Here is a 12269-nt window from a genome sequence, read left to right on the forward strand (position 1 = left end):
ACATTTATCAACAAGGAGTAACAAGACATAAAACCAATATTTAAACTGGATATTAGGAATAATTTCTTCTCCAAAAGGATTGTGCCAGCCCTGGCACAGCTGCCCAGGGCTGGGGGTGGAGTCCCCATCCCTGGAGGGATTTAGAAGCTGTGTGGATGTGGCACTTGGGGATGTGGGTCAGTGGTGGCTTTGGCAGTGCTGAGGGAACAGTTGGACTCAATAATCTTAGAGAAGTCTTCCAGCCTAAATGATTCCATGATTAGGACTTATTTTGAGGGGAAAGAAGGACTTTTTTCATCCTTATCTAACTCAGAAAAAACTTTGTTAAAGAAACCGCTTTGCACACACTTCAGAGGCTCAAGACATTCAGGGATAAAAATTGGACCTTCAAATTAAGGTTCTTCACGTCCCTTTCCACCTGAACCCACAGCTGGGGATATTACAAATCCTTTTCACCTTAAACCAGTTAAGTAGCACAAAGAATTAGCATGAAAGTGAGAGATGCTCAAATGAACTGCTGCAACGAAGAACTCGAGGCATGTTAGAATCTCACGGTTCTTCCTTCTCCAGCAGGAAGAACATTTAGAAGTAGCAACAATCCCCTTCCAGAAAATTGTCCTAAGCTTCCAGCCCACTGCCAAAATTCTTTCAAAAGGAACTGGTCCAAGAAAGAACCTCCACCATTTTATGGTGCAAAGCCACCCTCTGTTCCACGACAGCATTTTGCTTTCACAGCAGAAAAGGTGCCTTGAGATTTTTGTCTTCAAGAAAGGCAATGGAAACTTTCCTTGCTCACTGCTACCAAACTGGTGTCACCCTCTCTAGATCTCAGCATTCCCAGGGGTAAAGAAAAAGCAAGTTCAACCTCCAAAGATACATTCAAAGAGGCAGCAAATCCAACCCTTCCTGGGAATTTGCTCCAGTGATTAATCCCAGCCCATGTCTACCTTTCAATGTCACCTTCCAAGCAGCTTCTCCCCATCCTCTCCAGGTCTCAGCAGTACCCAGCAGCCTCTCCTCAAAGATGGAATTCAAGTTTTGGTCTCTCTCCTGACCCATAAACACAGTGGGAGAGTTTAAAAGTTCAACTCTAGATCTTTTCACCCTGATCCAAAAGATCAGCCCTGCTGCTCCTTCTGCAGGATCTCCAGCTTTTCCCACGTCTATTTTAACATACGGATATCAGAGCTAAATACGCTACTTGAACAGTATTTTCAGAAATGCAGTTTTTGGAGTAAAAACATTCTTTGTTGCTATTTCCCAGCTCACATGTCCGTAGATAGCATTAAACACTTTTTATTTTGGGAACTGAAGCAGATTTGGCTGCTCAGTCCAAGCACAGGTACCTTTGCACAGCGACTGCTCCTGGAGGGATGAGCCCTCTGCTCCAGGCACAGCCCATGATGCTCCCTCCATCCTCCAGCTGAAAAATCATCTGCACTGCTCCAAGTCATCTATCATATTCTGGGAACAATTTATTACTCCACTGGTGTTGTGAACTCCACAGATTTCCTTGTTCTCTGTACTTGATGAAAATCATAAGAGCCAGGATGCAGCTACTCCTAAGAACCCCGATGATCACATTTGCAGCACTACAGCTTTATCACAGCCTTTCCTTGACTTTTCTTTCCTATCCTGATGAAAAAAGAGCAGAGACAGGGGCTCACATGATCTTCACGACAGCTCTGATGCTGCCTGGTCACACAAAGATGAATTTGTTCAGTGCAGATCACAGAGAACCCACTCCTCCCTATAAGCACAAATTTTACATTCAATTTCTTTTCACTAAGGACAAGAGAAAATTGATTAAGCAGAAGAGGTCCTTAAAAAATGAATCTTCTTATATGCTCTCTATCAAACAAAAATAGCCTGAAAAACTGGCAAATCTAAGTGTTTGCCCAGCAGATAAGACAAATCACCCTTCAGTGACTCTCACATTTCCCTCCCGCCGCGTGGAGCTCCTGCAGGCCTTTGTCACCACAGGAACAATGGGTGATGCCACCAGCAGTCATGTTTAATTCTGTAACTTCAACATGTGCAAAAGCTTTATTGGAAGGTTGTTGAAGTCCAGAACCCTGCTGCATTTTGTCAGGCTCCATCTCTAAGTCAAGCAGGCTGCTTGCTGGTTTGGTTTGTTACAGAAGAACATCTGCATTAATTCCTGCTGGGCAAACTGAGCATGGGGGAGATGTGTGCTCATCTCAGCCATTCTGCAAGAAAAAATTTCCTGAATCAGGAAGACAGGCCCAGAATATTCTGTAATGCCCCACCATATTTATTCTTCTTGCAGGTCACCACCACCTCTATCACGGTGTCCCACAGTGGTAGGGAGATGAAGAGAGATCCAACAGGCAGGAATTGTGCAGCAAGATTCTTTTTTTAAATTATTTTACAACTCTTATAGATTTTTTTCTTCACAGTCTAATTGGTCAAAGGATCAGCCATCCCTTGGGGTGATTGGCTAAAATCCTAAAACATCCATTGTCAAAATATTTTTCTACTGTACTATAAACAAGGCTTAGCAAGGTCGCAGGTGTTCATGGTTTATAGAACTCTACAAATATCTTCAGTGAGAGAGAAAAGTATCTCATGGGACTGGAAAGAAGCAAGAAAAATTCTTGCTAGCAGCAATATTTGTATCCACACACCTCCCCCAAAAGAAAAAGAAGGGTGTCATCCCCACTGTCCCCCATGAGGCTCCAAGCCAAGAGCCCAATGCCCCATCCCACCTCCAGCCTGGATTCTTACAGAAATACAATTTGTACAACTGCATTTTCTGACACCTCTTTTAAAACCTTCTGAAGAGGTTTCAACTCAAATCTGGCCCAGCATGAAGCTCTTAAGACACAAAGGTTGTGCCTCCACAAAGACAGGAGCCACAGAGGACGGGCAAGGACCAGCAGCTGCTGCTCATGAGGGGATGCCTCAGATTCTAATTCATCACAGAATGGTTTGGGTTGGAAGGGACCCTAAAGCTCATCCAGTTCCACCCCCTGCCACGGGCAGGGACAACTTCCACCATCCCAGGTTGCCCCAAACCTTATCCAGCCTGGCCTTAAACACTTCCACATTTATATACAGATATATTTTCTCATCTTTACCACCACACAGCTATATACACTTACATATTTTCACATACTCAGAGAGGGTAGGTCCCACTAAACTCCATCATCCTGCAAAATTAAATCCAGAGTGTCCAAAACCAGTGCTCTGGGAACAGTATTTCTGAAGAGATTGCTTCCAGCAGCTTCCCCAAAATGATACAGTCCATGGGAACAGCAAGGACAGGATCCAACCCGAGGGTTATATTCAGTGATGATTAAGAAACACAGATTTTCTCCCTCCTCTCCCCATCAATTCCCTGCTCCAGTTCCCTCAGTGTTTCCAAATTGGCCCAGCTTTGGTGGATTTTTATGGGAACTGCAAAAGGGATATTTGCCAGCCATCCAATCATTGCTCCCAAGTGCAGAGGCACCGTGACTTGAATTGGTCACCCTGCCTTTATTTGTATTTATTTTTAATTGTAAGGGAACATATTTTCTCAGTCTCATCCTCCAAAAAAGCTGAGCAGTTTTCATTACAGTATTCCCAAAAAGCACCAGCAAGCAACTAGTTGGAATGTTCCACCTGAAGTTTGACATAATATGAACAACTGAAAACAGGATTTTCAAACACAGGAAAAGCTTAGGAATGCCACCATTCCCCTCTCCCAGGTTAGGAACCTCCACCAATCCCCTCTCAGGGCTTTCTACCCACCCTTCTCTGCTGGTTTGCTTTGCTGCAATACCCAGTTTAGGCTGCCTGCTCCTCTGGAATAGACCTCAACAGTGTATTTGTCCATAAAATACACATCAGTGCTGCTTTGCACCCATAGCCATCCATTTTAGCCATGGTTTCACTCAGCCACCCCACCAAGTTTTTAAAAATTCCCTTTCAGTGCCCATGCACAGGCCACCAGCAGGATTTCTGAGCAGGCAGAACATGAATGTGTGTTGTGACACACGATGAACATTTCCATAATCGGGATTTCACGTTACTCAAAAGCAATTTGATGTTTGGTTTGGGATTTTTTTTTAAGTCTCCAGCAAACCCTGAAGCTGGGGATGAAGGAGAAGGGCAGGTCAAACATGGCCAGACCCCGTTTTTACACGATCCTTGGCCAACTCTGCTTCTCTATCGCCAAGCTACAAAAAATTCTCTCTCACAAAAATCAGATGGCACCGTAACCGAGCCCACCATGAAAAATAAGGAATCAGGAGGGAAAGGGATGGGCAGGATGCTGATAAAATCTGATGCTGCCAGTCTTGTCAGCTCATTACTTGAGGCAGCCTGGGCTCCCCATGAGGTCCCATGAAGCACAAATGACTTAATCAAGGGACCTCCCTGGGGCTGAGGGAGATGCTCATGAATAACAGCATCAAATCAAAGCCTGGGAAATCAGTGGCATCCTATGGAAAATTGATGGGATCAGCTGGTAAATCCTTAAGCTGTTAAGTGGTGCCTTGCTCCTGCCTCATACCAAAAAATTGCCCTGAGCAGAGCTGGAGACACAAGGAATGCTAAAAAGCCAAAAGTGGGGAGTTGGATTCCAGAAGTCTGCAGAAAACTGATCCACACCTTTGGAGAGTGCCACGAAGGACAGGATACAGGGAATGGCTTCCCACTGCCAGAGGGCAGGGTTAGATGGGATATTGGGAAGGAATTCCTGGTTGTGGGGGTGAGGAGGGGCTGGGATGGAATTCCCAGGGAAGCTGTGGCTGCCCCTGGATCCCTGGGAGTGTCCAAGGCCAGGCTGGACGGGACTTGGAACAACCTGGGATGGTGGAAGGCGTCCCTGCCCATGGCAGGGGTGGAATGGGATGAGCTTCCAGGTCCTTCCAACCCAAACCATTCTGGGATTCCACAGTTCTAAGGCAGGAGCATCTGTGCACCTCTATGGGAACACAGTTTCTGAATTTATAAGCACATTTTTTGAGTAATCTCATTTTCAAGCCAACCTGGACAGCAGCTTTACAGTCACCAAGCGCCTTGGGCACACCCAGCGCTGCAAAATCTGCAACGACTTCAAATTCTTTACTAATAACATATTCTCCATATTAATCTTCCCCAAATGATCCATACTGGGAATTTATGTATGACCCAGTATTAAAATCCACTGTAACTGTGTCTCTGAGCATGTCATGGAGCTTAAATACAGGCGAGCAGAGGGCATTAAGAGGCTGCTGAGAATCATTTTCTAGTACACTGGAAAGGACAAACTGTTTTTACGAGTGTGTGTTTTACAGTCTGTTTCTTCAAATTAAATCTAAAATAGTTCCCAGATAGAAGCTGCATCATTCCAACTTCAATCTAAGGAATATTTTATTTTAAAAAATAAAATAAAATAAGAGGTGAAACGTCAGAAAGTCTGACTCCACAGGAAGGCCAACAGTGTCTTGTGCTGCTCAGAGAGGACTCAAAGACATGGTGACAAAAACCCTAAAGACTTTTTTCTGAGCAAAGATTCAAATAATAAGGAAGCAGTCCTAAAACAGTGGCATCAAAGTTTGTCCTTAATTCCACAATGAGTGCATCAGACTGTGGCAAATTTCTTTACAAAGCTCCAGGCATCCATGAGGCAGCTGGAGAAGGAAAAGGATTCCCTTGCCCACAGTGTTCTTATCCACTGCCTCCAAGTAGCTCTCCTTCTACAAATCAGTATTTTCCATTATTTTTAAGTATCCCATATAGCTCTAACATGGCTCTAACCCTCTTCCCAACTCACAGCACCTCCAAAGCTGGAACTCAGCTTTTAATCAGCATCAGCAATGATGGTCCAGCTCATCTCTGATTCCAGGGCTGGAGAGGTGATGCAGATCCCTCGTGTTTTGTCAAGCAAACGAATACTTGGAAGAGCAGAGAGCAGTAGATGAAACCAGGATCCTTGGAGTTGTACATGGGGGCAGAAGTGCAATCAGCACCTGGCTTGATTTGCATCTCCCACAAATTGCACGTATTTATAATTTGGCCAGGACAAACGTAGGAGTGGTTTGATTCCAGGACCCCAAGGATGGAAAAAGCAGCTCCCTTGGCAACTTCCAGCCTGGCTGCTGCAGGGGAGGAAGGAATAGGAGGGGAATCACTACAAATACCTCTCTTCCACAGTTCAGAGGGAACAATTCCCGTGCCCTACACACTGAGTATGGTTTGGTCTTACTCCCCCTCCAGTCAGGGTGGCCACATGCCTCTCCTAAACACCTCCTGGGTGTCCTGGCCATATCCCAGGCAAGAAACCATGGCCATACATGGATCAACAGCAGCCCAGCACTCCTCAGCATGTCACCCTCCATCCCCCTGCCAGAGCCAGATCCCTAGGGGTCACCAGGGAACAGAGTGAAAACAAACAGATGTGCTTAGAAAGAAATGCTTGGGAGGAACTGAAAGCAGATTCACATCTCCCACCCTTTACTCTCATTTCCTCTCCTTGGACCTGATCTCCTGCCTGCCAATGCTGTCCTTACTCCAGCTTCTGGCTCCTACCCCAACCCTCTTAAACTCCTCATCCATCATAAAATCACAGAATATCCAGAGCTGGACCCACCAGGATCTCAATCCAGCTCCTGGCCCTGCACAGACACCCCAACAGTCCCACCCTGCGCATCCCTGAGAGTGCTGTCCAAGTGCTTCCAGAGCTCTGGCAGCTTTGGGGTTGTGACCATTCCCTGGGGAGCTGCTCCAGGGTCCAACATCCCTTTGAAGGAAGAACCTTTCCCTAATATCCAGGCTAACCTACTCCTGGCACAGCTCCAGCCATTCCCTGCGTCCTCTCCCTGGTCACAGAAAGCAGAGATCAGAGCTGTCCCACGGCTGCCCCTCAGGAGGAATCATCCAGCCACCCTCCCCCCTTCTTTTCGAAGCCCTCCCATCCACACCAAATTCCAACCCACATTACATATTCTGCTGGGCACAGAGATCCCATTACAGTGAATTACCAACGTGTTGCCTGTGCTTTGCAGCTTAGAGAGGATCGAGTTATGCCCCAGCTCATGACACTGTCAGGACCATCAGGAAAGCTCCACTCTGCCTCAGGAGGGACAAAACCATCCTGGACAAACTGGAGAGCTGAGAGGGAAGAGTTCTGATTGAAAAACAATCTCATAACTGAGTAGAAATAGTGCTGTCAGCAGCAGCAAGACACACTGTGCCGGAAGGAGTTATCCCTTCTCCAAACAATTTTAGGCAGCGCAGTCAGGAGTGGCAACACCAGCTTATTCCACACTTGCTCCCGCCTAAAATCAATTTTCCAGCCGCACATCCATAGTTCATCTGCCAAGTGGCCCTGTCTTTGCTGTATTCACAGTTCTGACTCCCCTCAGTCGGAGCAGGGAGCTCTCCCTGGAGCTGGGATTAAACACAGACATCTCCGAGCAGGGATCTTTCCCCTCTCCATGTCACCAGTCCCTCTCTTTGCTACCAGAATCACTGAACAGCCTCTTGAAACCCCAACCTCACGTGAGGTTCTGCCGGCAACCGCAGCACAAAGCGCAGGTTTCCATATTAATTTCTGCTCCCTGAAAACCCTAGGACACAACAAGAGCAGAATAACAACACCAATTACTGATATTTGATGCAGCAATTTCAGAGCCAATTAACATAATGAACCTCTGCCTCTTTCAGATGGGCAATCTCAGAACACTCCAGTTAAAGGTGAGGGGCTGAAGCACAGAACAGGAATGTTAAACACTGATTACAGGAAGGGAACTGCGAAAGATTTCCACACACTCCTTCCTCCAAAAATCCACCTCCCAGCCCCTCTCCACCTCCACACACACACAAAGGAGGACCTGTGGTATTTTTTATCTGTATTTTGATGGCACACTGAGGGATTAGAGTGGGAAGCTTTTTATGACAAAGCTCCAAGCCCAGCAGCCGAAGATTTGGAGGAAAAAGAGGAAAGGGAAAAACAGCAAGTTCTGGGTGAGAAGCAGCAGATTCCAGCTGCTGCATGAGAGAGAATCCCCTGCACCAGAGGAACAGATCCATCTCTCTCACAGGGAATATACCTGCAGCCACGTGTGCTGTTTGCTCCATGCTGTGCCCTCTGCAAAATGCAGCTACAGAGGCTACAAAGGACCCACACTTGAAACACATCTGAGACACTTCAAATCATTGCAGAATGGTCTGGGTTGGAAGGGACCTTAGACATCATGTCACGAAAGACTCTTAAAAAATCAATCCTCCTGCCATAGGGGCAGGGACACCTTTCCGCTGTCCCAGGTTGCTCAAACCTGGCCTTGGACACTTCCAGGGACCCAGGGGCAGCCACAGCTTCTCTGGGCACCCTGGGCCACCCTCACAGCCAACAATTCCTTCCCAAAATCCCATCCATCCCTGCCCTCTGGCAGTGGGAAGCCATTCCCTGTGTCCTGTCCCTCCAGCCCTTGTCCCAAGTCCCTCTCCAGCTCTCCTGGAGCCCCTTTAGGCTCTGGAAGGGGCTCTGAGGTCTCTCTGGAGCCTTCTCTTCTCCAGGTGAACACCCCCAGCTCTCCCAGGGCAGAGGGGCTCCAACCCTTGGAACATCTCTGTGGCCTCTTCTGGACCCACTCTAACAGATCAACATCTCCCTTGTGCCAAGGACTCCTGTTTTGGAGGAAGAAGAACATCACCCTAACATTTAGCACATTAAGTGCTGGGGAAAGAACTTATGACTTGTGCCATGGGTAGGGGACTTGAGGGTGGCAAAGCTCAGGCCACCAGCGTGAGAAGGGGCTGATAAAGCCACACCACAGTAATGTGGATCTCCTGCTTTTGAAGCCACAGAAACGGTTTCAGTAATTTTTTTCTCTTCTTAGAAACTAACTAAAAGTGTGGGCACGAGAAGGAAGTAAAAAAACATGGGAGAAAAAAAAGAACAAAATCAGGGTCATATGGCCTCTGCCTACAAAGTGAACCTGTCTCCTCATCCCCCATTCCTCATCCAGGACACTTCCCTCCTTTGCTTCCAACTCCACCACAATCCTCATTCCATTCTCGGACAGTTCTTACACCTTTGTCCTTCTCTATCTCATCATAGAAGTGCTCCAGGAGGCTCCAGTAAATGCATTAGGATTTCTCCCTAAACTTTGTGTAGTCACCCCAAAAGGCTGATCCTTGCTGGAGCACTACACAAGACACCCACGATACCCACAAAAACCAGGCAGCTCAAAAAGCCATAAACATAGAACATAAAAGCTCAAAAAGCCAAAAATATAAAAGATCCAAAACACTGGCTGGGCTTAACCCAGACACTTGAAGGCACAACCTGCCCACAGGACAGGGTTGGAACTACATCTTTAGGGTCCCTGAAAACCCAAATCCTGTGTTTCTGTGATTTCTTCTCCTGGGTAGAAAGGTTCCATCACATTTAATCACCATAAATCTCACAGTTCCTCAAATAATAAAAATTGTAGACATATAAAATATGAGTCTAAGATTGTGAAATGAACAGAGTTTAATGCACTAAAGCTTGTGCTCTGTCACATGGAACCAAAAAATCCACCCCATGATCCAGAAGAGAAGGACCAAGGATGGGTTTCAATGAGCCTCAAATAAACAAACTGATGAAAATAACATGAGGTTTGATTTTCAGACAACGAGGTCACACCAGTACAGTCTGAGTGCTGGAATGGCCACAGCCACACTTTGGGTTAAACTGTGGCTGCCCCATCCCTGGAAGTGTCCAACACCAGGTTGGAGCAACCTGGGATAGTGGAAGGTGTCCCTGCCCATGGCAGGGGTGGAATGGGATGAGCTTTAAGGTCCTTCCAGGCCAAACCATCTGTGATTCTAAGCTCAGTCATCACCTCCAAGCTGTCACATCAAACACAGCAAACAGGAGTTTTGATGTTTATTTGGCGACAGACTAACAAGGAACCAGGCTGAACATGCCCAGGGCTCTTGGTCACTGCCTTGGTGTACAACCAGAAACACCAGTTAACAGAACTTTGAGATACCTGAAGGCATTAATTAGGCCAATTAAGGCAAGAAAGAGCTAAATTACTTGCCCAGGGCCACAGAAGGCAGTGACCAAGTGGTGTTTAGGAGTCTTGTTCACAGCCCTGGCAAGCCGTGAGAGAACCTCCACAGAGCAATTCATGGGGGGACTGGGGGGTGAGAAATCTGTGCTGCAGCCAAAACCGACTTCCTTCCCTCTCCCTCCCTCTCTGCCCACAAAGACAAGAGTTTATGATGAGTTACTTCATGCAAGATGTACAACTTGATTTAAAACGGAAAGAAAACCAACAGAAGTCCCTCACCCCCAGTGCTCAGGGCACCCAAATGCTGCTGAAGGTCCACACTCCTTTGTGAGTGAGCAAAGCTACAAACAGGAGGAAAAAATCCAACTTCCCATGTGCTTCAGCAGCAGGAAGCACTGCCAGGGATCTCCCAGCCAGGGATCTCCCATCCCAGCCTCACGAACCCCACTGCTGTGCCACATGAGGCTCTCCTGACCACACAGCTTCCTTGGGAAAGCACCTCCAGGAACAAAACAGAATAAAGCTTACAGGGCTCCACTGCCTATTACTCAGGTATCCTGATACTCCAATTACCCTGGAGATGGGAATAACTAATTAATAAGGAGTCATGGGATGGAAGGGAGCAGCTAGATATTTTGGGTTAATTTAATTACTTCACCTCAAAAGCATCCCGAAGCTCCAGCAACACGGGATTCCCCTTACAGCATCCCCAAGCACAGCAATACTCACACTACCTGTATTCCAACCTCTCCTGCAGCTCCTGACATCTCCAGCGGCTACAGATTTCCCTGGGAGAGGTTTCAGGCAGCCTCGCTGGTTTTCAGTGTTAGGATGTAATAAAAAAGGAAATTCATGAATTGTCTGCAGCAATTTGAGGGAGATTTGTGGCCATAGCAACATTACTATAATCTGTGCTGCGGGGAACAAAAGCCACTTTGATCACGTCGTTCCCACCCTCCCCACCCCACCCATAAGGCTGGAAAACGCTGTCCAGACACTCCCCAGTGCCCAGATGTGCTCTTCCACTGGCTGCCCCGGACATGAAATCGCTGAAAAGGGGATTTGGAGTGACTCTGGAAGGTTGTGCAGCACATTCACCATCCAGACAGACCATTCCAAGCAACCACCCTCGACAGACCACGCTCCTGTGCTGCTTTAGGAAGGGGACAGTGCCTGGTTTTCCCAGTTATCCACCAAGCACCAGCCATCCCACAGCTCCCAATGAGGAGCCTGTGACAGCGCTGACTGGGCTGGGGATGAGCTGAGGACACTCATTGTGCTGGTAACAGAAAATAAACAACTCACCCCGGGTTTATCGCTGTCGGTGCCACGTGGCTGCAGGTTCTCCCTGTCACTCACTACATTTCCTTACTCTGAAATTCATCCAGAGCATCTTTCGGCTCAGACAGGCTCTGGCAACGCTCCCGTGCCATGCCTAGCTGGGGGTCTAAGCTGCACTCAGGCCTGCAGGCACTCCTGTAATGCAAATAAAACAACGAACCAAACCACTGAGGAATTAATCTAACGAGCTGCCTGCCTGCTCCCTGGGCCGTACGGCTCCCACAAGGAAGATGCCTCCGGAGAGGCCGGGCTGCCCAGCAAGCTGAAGGCAGAGATTCGTATTAATGCTCTCACTATTTTTAGCTTCACGAATCAGGGAGAGCTGACTTGTGCTTCCTGCCCCCAGCAGCCACAACATCTGGGCTCTTTATGGTCATTCAGGCTCTTTTTCCCACAAGGCAGAGCCTGGAATGTGGCAAGGTGGAGCACTGGGAAGGGGGAAGAGGCAGCAAACTTTCCAAATTAGTAGGCAAAAGCAGAGGGCTGCAGTAATTCCACAGCTGGGATAACTCAGCAGCAGTGATTACAATCTGCCCACTTAATTTGGCCCTGCAGTTTCTATTAGAGGCGCAGTAGGAGGAAATTCTTGTACAGTAGTTAAGGCAAGGGCCGGGTGTCGGGTGACTGGGGTTTGATTCCCAGCTGTGCCTCAGCCCTTCTGCGCAACCTCAGGGAACTCTCTCCGTCTGCTCCGGTTCCCTGGCTCGCAGCATTCCTTGGGAATTCACCAGGGAGCTCGTGGGTCACAAATAGCAACTGAGAGGAGAAATATAATCAAAACCTACTTCCTGTTCAGCAGGATGTAAAGCATCTTACAAATTTGTTTGTAAGGCGACCAAAAGATGGAACTGCTACACAAAACTGATTGATTGGCATCTTCCAACCATCTCAGTTTTATGGGAAGGAAAGGGCACAGCCTTGCTGAGCCATTCC

The 12269-nt window shown here is 47.5% G+C and overlaps 1 protein-coding gene across 5 annotated transcripts in view; it reads right to left on the reverse strand.

Moving 5' to 3' along the window:
- Positions 1 to 12269, reverse strand: part of EXTL3 (exostosin like glycosyltransferase 3) — a 132929-nt gene that overhangs the window by 54439 nt on the left and 66221 nt on the right. The window contains exon 1 of one of the 5 annotated variants that reach the window (XM_069011870.1): positions 11301 to 11364. The exons of the other annotated variants lie outside the window; for them this stretch is intronic. The gene's annotated coding sequence lies outside the window, so the exon portion shown is untranslated. Of the gene's footprint in view, positions 1 to 11300; positions 11365 to 12269 lie in introns of those variants that run through there. 5 annotated transcript variants of the gene reach the window in all.

Source organism: Aphelocoma coerulescens, chromosome 3, assembly GCF_041296385.1.
Source record: "Aphelocoma coerulescens isolate FSJ_1873_10779 chromosome 3, UR_Acoe_1.0, whole genome shotgun sequence".
NCBI classification, from domain to species: Eukaryota; Metazoa; Chordata; class Aves; order Passeriformes; family Corvidae; genus Aphelocoma; species Aphelocoma coerulescens.